Raw genomic sequence first — 8,514 nt, 5'->3', positions numbered from 1 at the left:
TGGAGAGAAGAGTTATAGCCTCACACAGTCCACTACAACTGGCTGCCTGAGTCTGAAAGGTGGATGCAAGGGGGCTGCAGGTCAGGCCTGAGATGCATCGGAGGAGCTGTCTGTGGGCACCCCCAGACTGGAATAGCAGGGGGTGCTGCAGCCAGGAGATGTGCACTGGCAGGGCTGGGGGGGGGTGTCTCCCCTAGAAGTGTAATAACAGGGGTGCTGCAGGTCAAGAGCAAATTCCTACAACCCCCACGAGTAAGCCCCATTGATTCGGTGGAGCACGGGGAGGGCTCTTTGTGCAGGGGGCTGTCTCTGCTCTCGCTGCTTGGCCACTCCAAACTGGATTGGAAACGGAGAGGTGTTTGGTTCAGGCTGAATTAGAAGCAGAGGCCAGTAGACCCGATCCTCCCCCAGCGCTGGGGATGGCTAGATCCTGTTCCACACCCCGGCAGCGTGGCAACCTGGACACGGAGTCATTTGGATGCAGCCGTGCAGCTTGGCCTGTTCTAATGCAAAGGGACAGTCGGGGACACGAATGGGGACTAACTCTCTTAGCGGCAGTGAAATGCCTGTGGCCGAGAGCTCTTTTGGAAGCCAGTGGGTGGGGAAATAGTGGCTCTTTGTCTGCGAGTCCAGGCACCGTCTCTCCTACCCAGGCAGAGCGGGGTGTGGCCAGAGGCTGGGGCAGCACATTCATTCCTGACTCTGCTTTTCCGCTTTCCACTTCCTTTCCAGAGCCATGCAATGAAGGCAGAGAAGGAGGCCGGGCCATCTCCCTTCCTCCTCCTCCTCTTCTCCTCCCTCCCTCCTGCCACAGCTGGCCTGCTCTCTGCTCCCGCTTGCCTGCTGCAGCCCTCTTTCCCTTCATGCTTCATGGATGCTGTGCCCCTGGAACAAAACCCAGGCCTCCAGAGGACGGGTTAGCAGAGAGAAACTCACAGCAACGCCCGTGTTGATTTCTGCACAGCCTCTAGCCCCTGGAATGGAACGAAACTCTTCCCCGGCCCCGTTTTATTGCCGGAGACAGGCCTGCATGGGCATCCTCCATTTCAGGGCATCTGGAAAGGATGTGGGGTTCCTGCTACAGAAACCACCCCGTGGGAAACCTGGAGCTGGGTTTGGGTTTGACTCTGCCCCTCCCCAGAGTTCAGGAGAGTTCGGATCTGGACTTCTGGTGTGGGCCTGTCTCTGCTTATTACTGGTTTAATCCTGGCTCTGCCATGCTTGCTGTGTCCTCTTAGGCCAATCACGCCCCTTCCCCGTGCCTCTGTTTCCCCTCCCACGCTTTGTTTACTTAGGACTTAAGCTCTTTGGGGCAGAGCCCATCTCCCGTGCGGCCAGCTCTCTCAGGGATGGGATTTCAGCCGAGGCCAGCGCCCGTTTTGCAATGACCAGAGATGATCCAACCCTCTGGCCAATGTAGCCCTGCCTGGCGGAAATCTGCCTCTGATTGGCTGTGCCCCCCACTTGCTCCATCTCCTGGGGCTGAGCAACCAATCGGAGCTGCTGTAGGAAGAGCTCTCTTTCCCCTGAGTGCCCCAAAGCCGTTCTCCGAGGCTGGGAGGGGAGAGATGAAGAACCCACCTGCTCAGGGCAGTTCTGCTCCCTCCTCCCCTCCTGTGAGCAATGGGAGACGGTTCTTCTGCACCTGCTCCCTTCAGCACCTGGCCTGGGAGGGGGCAGAAGGGGTGAAGAGCTCCTGGAGCTCCCCCCCCCAGGCTGGAAGGGAGAGAGGGGACCCTGCTGCAGCCCCCTCCAGGCCTGGGAGAAGGGAGTGAAGAGCTCCAGGAGCAGAGAGGAGGCTGAGGGGCTGCAGTGATGAGAGAGGCTGGGCAGGAGCAGAATACATTGCTGGGCAGGGGACAGGCAGATGGGACCCAAATCACTCAGCAGATACATTCGGGAGAGAGGGCGACACTGAGTGTGACCCGCACATGCTGCGGCCAGGCAGCGGAGTGCAGCAATAATCAGACAAACTAAAAAACACCGTCTAGTCTCTTGGGGGGAAAAAACCCTCATGATCTTGTCAGCCAATCTCATGATATTTGGGGCCGATCTTGTGATTTTGGGGGGCCTGTCTCATGATTTCTGATCTCTCGAGGTTGGCAGAACCGTGTCTCTCTGCTCAGTGCCTGGCGCCCTCGGGACCCGATCTTAGCACTACCAATGACAACGATAATGGGCTTGACCGGGTCAGCAGTTGACGCGTCCGACTCCCACAGGAAGCAGCTCTTCCCTTCTGCATTGGGGCCTCACTCCTCACAGAAATTGGGGACGGGAGAGGCCTGTTAGAACACCCAGCCCCTCGCCCGGGGGCAGGGCCAGGATTGTCCCCTCCAGGATACCTGCGAGGGCTTTGCCCAATGTACGTTTCACAGTCCCATGTGACAGAGCTTCTGCCATGCCCCGGGGCCGACTGGTAGATCTCTCTGGCAGGAAGGCTTTGCTAATATTCAGCCTCCTTAACCCCACCCCATTGCTCCCAATCACACTCTCTTGTGCCACCCTAACCCCTTTCCTGGCTGTTTCCACCCTTCAGATGTGCCCCAACCCCCCGCCCTAGCCAAGTGACAGAGATGTCGCACTTCCAGAGCTGGGTTGGGCCTTCAAAGCACAGCCCAATGGGAGCCCAAGAGACCCTCAAGAGGCATTTTAAGCAGCCCCTTCCCCCCTGAAAAGATGCGGAGTACACTTTCCTCAGCACTGCTGGCCAGTGAGGCATGGGGGAGGCCGCTGTCCTGCCCTCTCCTCATCCCTTTCCCCGCTGGAGTGGCTGGTGCCACCATTGGGGTGAGCCTGGCACTGGCCTACGCTCTCCACTCACAGTGCAGCGGTGGGTGGGGAAGGCTCCTCATGTCCTTCCCCCACAACCGCAGGCACCTAGTCACAATCTGAGCCTTAATCTCATTTTATATATCAGTCCCTCCTTGGGCTGAGATAAGGCAATCCAGGACCTTAGGGCCATCCCACGCTGAAGTCCCATATGGCCCTCCCCCAGGCTGTGGCCCTGCCCCTTCTGGTGTGGTAGCAGGTTTCAGAGTTAAGATGAATAGGGCAGTGTACACCTCTTGGAGCTATTGTTTCAGGCTCTCTGCAAACTCAGGTTACACTCACACCTTGTTTTCAGGCTTTCTTTGTGTCTATGAGGGTTAGAAACACAATTCTTTTAAAATGAAAACTGAGATTCTGATCTCATCAGGAGCTGGGGCCTTTGGCATGAGCCTGTGGTACCTGGGCCTTGATCCAGTCCCTGTGCCCTCAGCTCCCTTATAATGGTAGCTGCATTTTGTTGAACTCCCTACAGTTTGTCGGTATCGTTCTGGTGATGCGGTGGCCAGCAATTAATTCACTCTTCCAGATGTAGCCCCTGCTGCATTACACAATGGCTCTGCATGTGCCGCCCCACATTTCTTGCTGTTACTACATCCCATTGGAAACTCCTGCCTAATTTGCTATCCCCTATCACTCCCACCCTCGTCTGGCCATCACTGCTTCCCAGGCTTGTCCCTCCCCCTGCGTGTCTGGGGCATCCGATTCTTTTCCCCAGATGCACTCTTCCAAGTTGAATCTCATGTTGTTATTTGTTAATAATGCTTATGTTATAATTATATTAACAATGCAGCCAATCGTTGCAGGGTGTTGTGCATTGCCCCATTAAGAGGGATCGTGCCCTGGGCTTCTTCCATCAACAGGAAGTGCACAGAAATAGCTGAAGCAGTTTGTTGAGTTGAGCAGATCCTTGTCAGGTGACTCATCTGTGAAGCCTGAGGCTTGTCTCAACTTCAGAGGCCTTGGGAGGGACAAGATATCCTTTGGAGGATGCGGTTGCAGCTGGTTAGGTTGTGTGTGCATGAGCCTTAGGAGAATGATTAGGGAGCTGTGACCAAGGAACCTGGTAACTGGGGACCTGTCTGCCTTTGTCTTCACTGGGTATCATTGAGGCCTCACCCTTTCATGACAACTGGCTCTTTAGCTTGTGGGAGGGTTGCTGCAATAGGGGGTGTCTGAGGTCTGGGGTGAGAGGAGGTTGGGGCCTCCCCCCAAAAGCAATTAAAAATGATCCCTTGATCCAAGAATTTGAAATGCTCCACCTGGTGACCCAAATGCTGCTCTCTATGCTTTCTGGGCTGTAGGGCCAGACTTCCCCCTGCTGTGTCTTTGATCTCTTTGCCTGCTGGACGGGAGCTGGACAGCCCCTTGTTACAAAGGGGATTCGCTGTCAGGCCCTGATCCCGAAGTGTAAGTGGAAAAGGCAAAGAGTTTCTCTCTGCAATTGGAAGCCTGCTCTTTGGTCTCTTAATGGATCTGCCCAGGAGTTTGCATGGTAATAACAGCTCTGAGACTAGTGAGAAGCCTCCTTTTTGGTGGATCATAACTGTGCCGAACTGAAAAAAATAAAACTGGAGACAGTGTTTATCTTAATCTCCTTTGTGTTGTAAGTCAAGCTGCGTTCCTATTAACTTCTGGACAGGTGCCTTGATTAAAGAGCTGAGTGTGAAGATTAACGATACATCTGTGATGTGTTCCTTTCTCCCCAGAGTCAGCCTGACAAATCATGAACTTGGATACAGCTTCGTTAATAGTCTTTCTGGCTTGAGCTTAGGATAGAATTTCACTGGTACTGACTTCAGGGGGCAGGGAGGGACAACAAACCAGTAATTAAGCTTTACATTAACTGCAATCACCTTGGCTCCTGCTGGGCCAAAACTGGATTGTTTAAAAAGAGCAAGTGCGGGAGAGAGGGAGAAAGAGAAACAAACTATTGATAATTTGATATGTGGTTTAAGGGCCATGACTGAGGTAAAAATATTCCCCGAATACTTTCCTTTCATACCTTACTAAGAAAACCACAATTATCAGAGTGTGAATTTTGGCAATCAAGGCTGAGCTTTTCAAAGCCGTTTAGAGGATTTGGATGCCTAATTTCAATCAATTTGTTTGGGAATTGGGTAGCCAGATTGCAGTGCATAGGAATTGGGTTGTATCCCTTTAAATAATTTGGGAACCATCTAGTTGGCTTCTATTGCAGAACCCACTGACACTCTGCCAGAGCAGCATTGCATATATGTATCTAGGCCTCGTATGTTTGTATCTAGTTAGTAGACATGGTTATTTGGAATCCAGCTGTGTCATGTGGCTTCCTCCTATTCTTAATGTTGTATAAAGGCACAACGCAAAGCCCGTAGCACCTCGGGGCTACAGTTTTTAAAGCTGCCTATTTGTCATAGGGTTTGCTGTCTACATTTTACTCTGCTGCTTGTGTGTGCAGTTCCAGCTCTGTAGGGGTTTGCTTACATGAATCTGTCTTCATGACGTTAAACAAAAATAACCCCCAACTCTTATTCACAGCGGAGTTTGTAAATCTCTCTTTTAAAAAAAAAAAAAAAAAAAAAACACACAGCCTGAAATTTGAGCCTAAATGATTGACTTGACAGTGGCTCCTTCTAGAATGAACACCCAGTTTGTGTGAAGTTTTTAAGATGGAGAGGAATCTAGGTGAAATCTCAAGGTAAATCAGATTGTAAAAAAAAATAAAATAATAATGAATGGCCAACAAGGGTTTCCTGGCTGTCACTATGTTCCATGCCATGGCCACTCGGAGCTTCACAGCTACAGCAGAGGTTTTCCTGCTGAAAAAACAGATCCAGATCACTAGACTTAAAGGAGAATCTCCACAAGCTCTTAGCAATATAGGGCTTATGACACACAATTGAGCAATCTTTTTGTTCCCGTCAGTAGAGGGCAATGGTGCACATTAGTGAGTGCACTGCACTATCTAGAGGTGCTTTGGTCAGGGTTATTTTAAAGCCTCCTGTGGCCCATGAAGTCAGTCTGAATAGTAACTAAAGAGATTAGTAGGGAAGACTAGATACTTCCCCCTGGCTTGTGAGTCAAAACAAGAGAGGTGCTTTCCCAGAGCAGCTTGTATCTCCATCAGGTTGTTTACAATAGCACCTAGTGCATGAGAGATTCTTTCAGCCTGCCCCACAAAATCCTTCAGCTGATTCTCGCTCTTCTTAGCCCTGACATAGCATATGATAAAATGGAAGGAAGTCTTGCCCCTGTCCTATAGCATGAGCCTTAGCAAGGGACAAAAACTACTCCCTGCTTGCTATTTCTGGCTACCCAAACAAGGGTTTCCACTGGCATATGGTGCCCTCTAGTGTCTATGGAACTGGTTCTCCAGCAGTTTCGTGCACTTGCTGCTTGGAAATTAAGGCTATGCATAGGGTGCTGGAACTAGGGGTGCAGCACCCCCTGGTTTGACGTGGTTTCCATGATATTCAAGGTTTACAGTTTGGTTCAATGGCTCTCAGCTCCCCCACTATACAAATTCCAGCACCCCTGGGGCTATGTCTACACACTTCTGTTGGTAAAATTTTTGTCGCACTCCCCTGACCGAACATAAGTTTCCTCTGCGGTAGGGTCTGTAGTGCAGACATAGCCTAAGGGCTTGTCTACACGGGGGTGTTAATCCGCAGCTTTTTGTTGCATGTCGGGTAATTCACAGTACGCAAGCCGCAGTAACCGTGTGTACACAGGATGGCAGCTTGTATTGTTGTGTACACATGGTGGCCATTTGTCACATCCTCCGTTTGCAGCATTCTCAGGTTTGCCACGCTCCTAGGCTTCGCTGCTGAGCAGTGGGCATTCTGGGATTTGACTTGCTGTGCACTGTGGGATGCATAGCGAAGCCAGACTAGTTCACATATTTTAAAAATCTCATGATTCATCTGTCTCCTTCCATACTTCCTTTCTGGGTAGGCTGGCCATGCTGCTGTCTGTCAGCAGCAGGGGTGGCTCTATGTATTTTGCCACCTCAAGCACGGCAGTCAGGCAGCCTTCGGCGGCATGCCTGCGGGAGGTCCACCAGTCCCGCGCCTTTGGTGTACCCGCCGCCGAAGCCGCGGGACTGGCAGGCCTCCCACAGGCATGCCGCCAAATCCACCAACCATCAGGCCGCACCGCCCCCCTGCGGCTTGCCAGCCCCTGCACGCGCTTGGAGCACTGGTGCCTGGAGCTGCCCCTGGTCAGCGGGGACCCCGCCATACTTGCTGGCAGTCTCAAATACACACATGCCCCTTGGGTTGTATGTCAACGCTCAAAGCCTGAGGAATTGGTACTGGACTTTGCCTGCTTCACCCCCATGCAGGTGATGGTGCAGCAGCTCCTTCAGTGGCGGTGGAACCAGGACCCAGAAGAGGAAGACACCAGGTAACTGATAGAGCAGTGGTTTTCAACCTGCGGTCTGTGGACTCCTGGGACTCCACAGACTGTCTAAGATTCCCAAAGGGGTCCACACTTCCACTTGAGATTTTTTTATGCGTCTGCAATGAAAAAAGGTGGAGAACCACCGTGCTAGAGGACTGGTTCCTGGAGCAGCTTCACAGCAGCAGTGCCACTTCTGGGCCTGGGAAACCAGCGTCGACTGGAGGGAACGAATTGTTCTGCAGACCTGGGATGACCAGCCGTGGCGAGAGAATTGCAGGAGGGGGGGAAGAAGGCCTTTTTGGAGCTATGCGCTGAGCTAGCCCCACAGCGGCAGCGTACCAACAGGCGGCGCCCGAGACCCGTGGACAAGCAGGTCACCGTTGTCCATTCAGAATCCCCCCAGGCCGTAGCCAACCAATTTGGAGCTTGACCGTTGGGGCTATTGTCGTGCAGGTGTGTGATGCCAGGTACGGGTGCACCAGGTTATATAGCTTGTTAGTGCTCGGGAGGTTTTTGATGGCTTTGCATGCACGGGGTTCCCGAGCTGTATTGGGACAACTGATGGGACTTATGGCTATTATTTGTCTCCCCCCCCTCGGCCCCCAGCAGGGCTCAGAACTCATAAACAGAAGCGGGGTATTTCTCCCTGGTGCTCCAAGCATGTGCTACCATCGTGGTGGGTTTACAGGCTGGTCTGGAAGGAATCTTTCAAAACTGAGCTCTCGTTGCCTGAATGCAGGAAGGACTGTTTGCCCCCAGGATCACACTGGATATTCATGGTGTGGAGGCGGATCGGTCTGTTTATCACGGGAGACCCAGCTTAGCCTCTGCTTCCCCGTTTAACGAAGCCATTCACAGGCTGCTCGGACAGGAGGAAGGGACTGCCTCTGCAGCTGCAGAATGGAGGTTTGGCTGTTTGAAAGGAAAGTGGCGCTGTTTGTGGACTCTGTTGGAAGCAGCATCCAGGCTCCCCCCCCGCCCCTCCCAAAATCCCAAAGATTATGCAGCCGCATGTTGTATTTTGCCCCAATATTTGTGAGTAAGGGAGCCAGCCTTAGCGATGGGCGGGAAGCCGAATGACAGAGACTCACTCTGCGGTCTGAGCAGCCGGCCAGGTGTCCAATGCAACATGCAAACAGGTGGGGCAATCTTGGCAGGGATTGCTCTGATTTTGAGTCTCAGACCCGTTGTTTGTGCAGTTCAGCGTTGTTTATGGGCCGTGGAAGTGCAATGTCGCGGCGATGCCTGGTGTGGTTGTAAAACCCGATGAATTAGTGCAAGCTTAATTATTTTCTGTTGCAGATG

The sequence above is a fragment of the Trachemys scripta genome, chromosome 7 (assembly GCF_013100865.1).
Source record: "Trachemys scripta elegans isolate TJP31775 chromosome 7, CAS_Tse_1.0, whole genome shotgun sequence".
Lineage (NCBI taxonomy): Eukaryota > Metazoa > Chordata > Testudines > Emydidae > Trachemys > Trachemys scripta.
The sequence above is the reverse complement of the archived record's forward strand: the minus strand, read 5'-3'. Positions refer to the sequence as shown.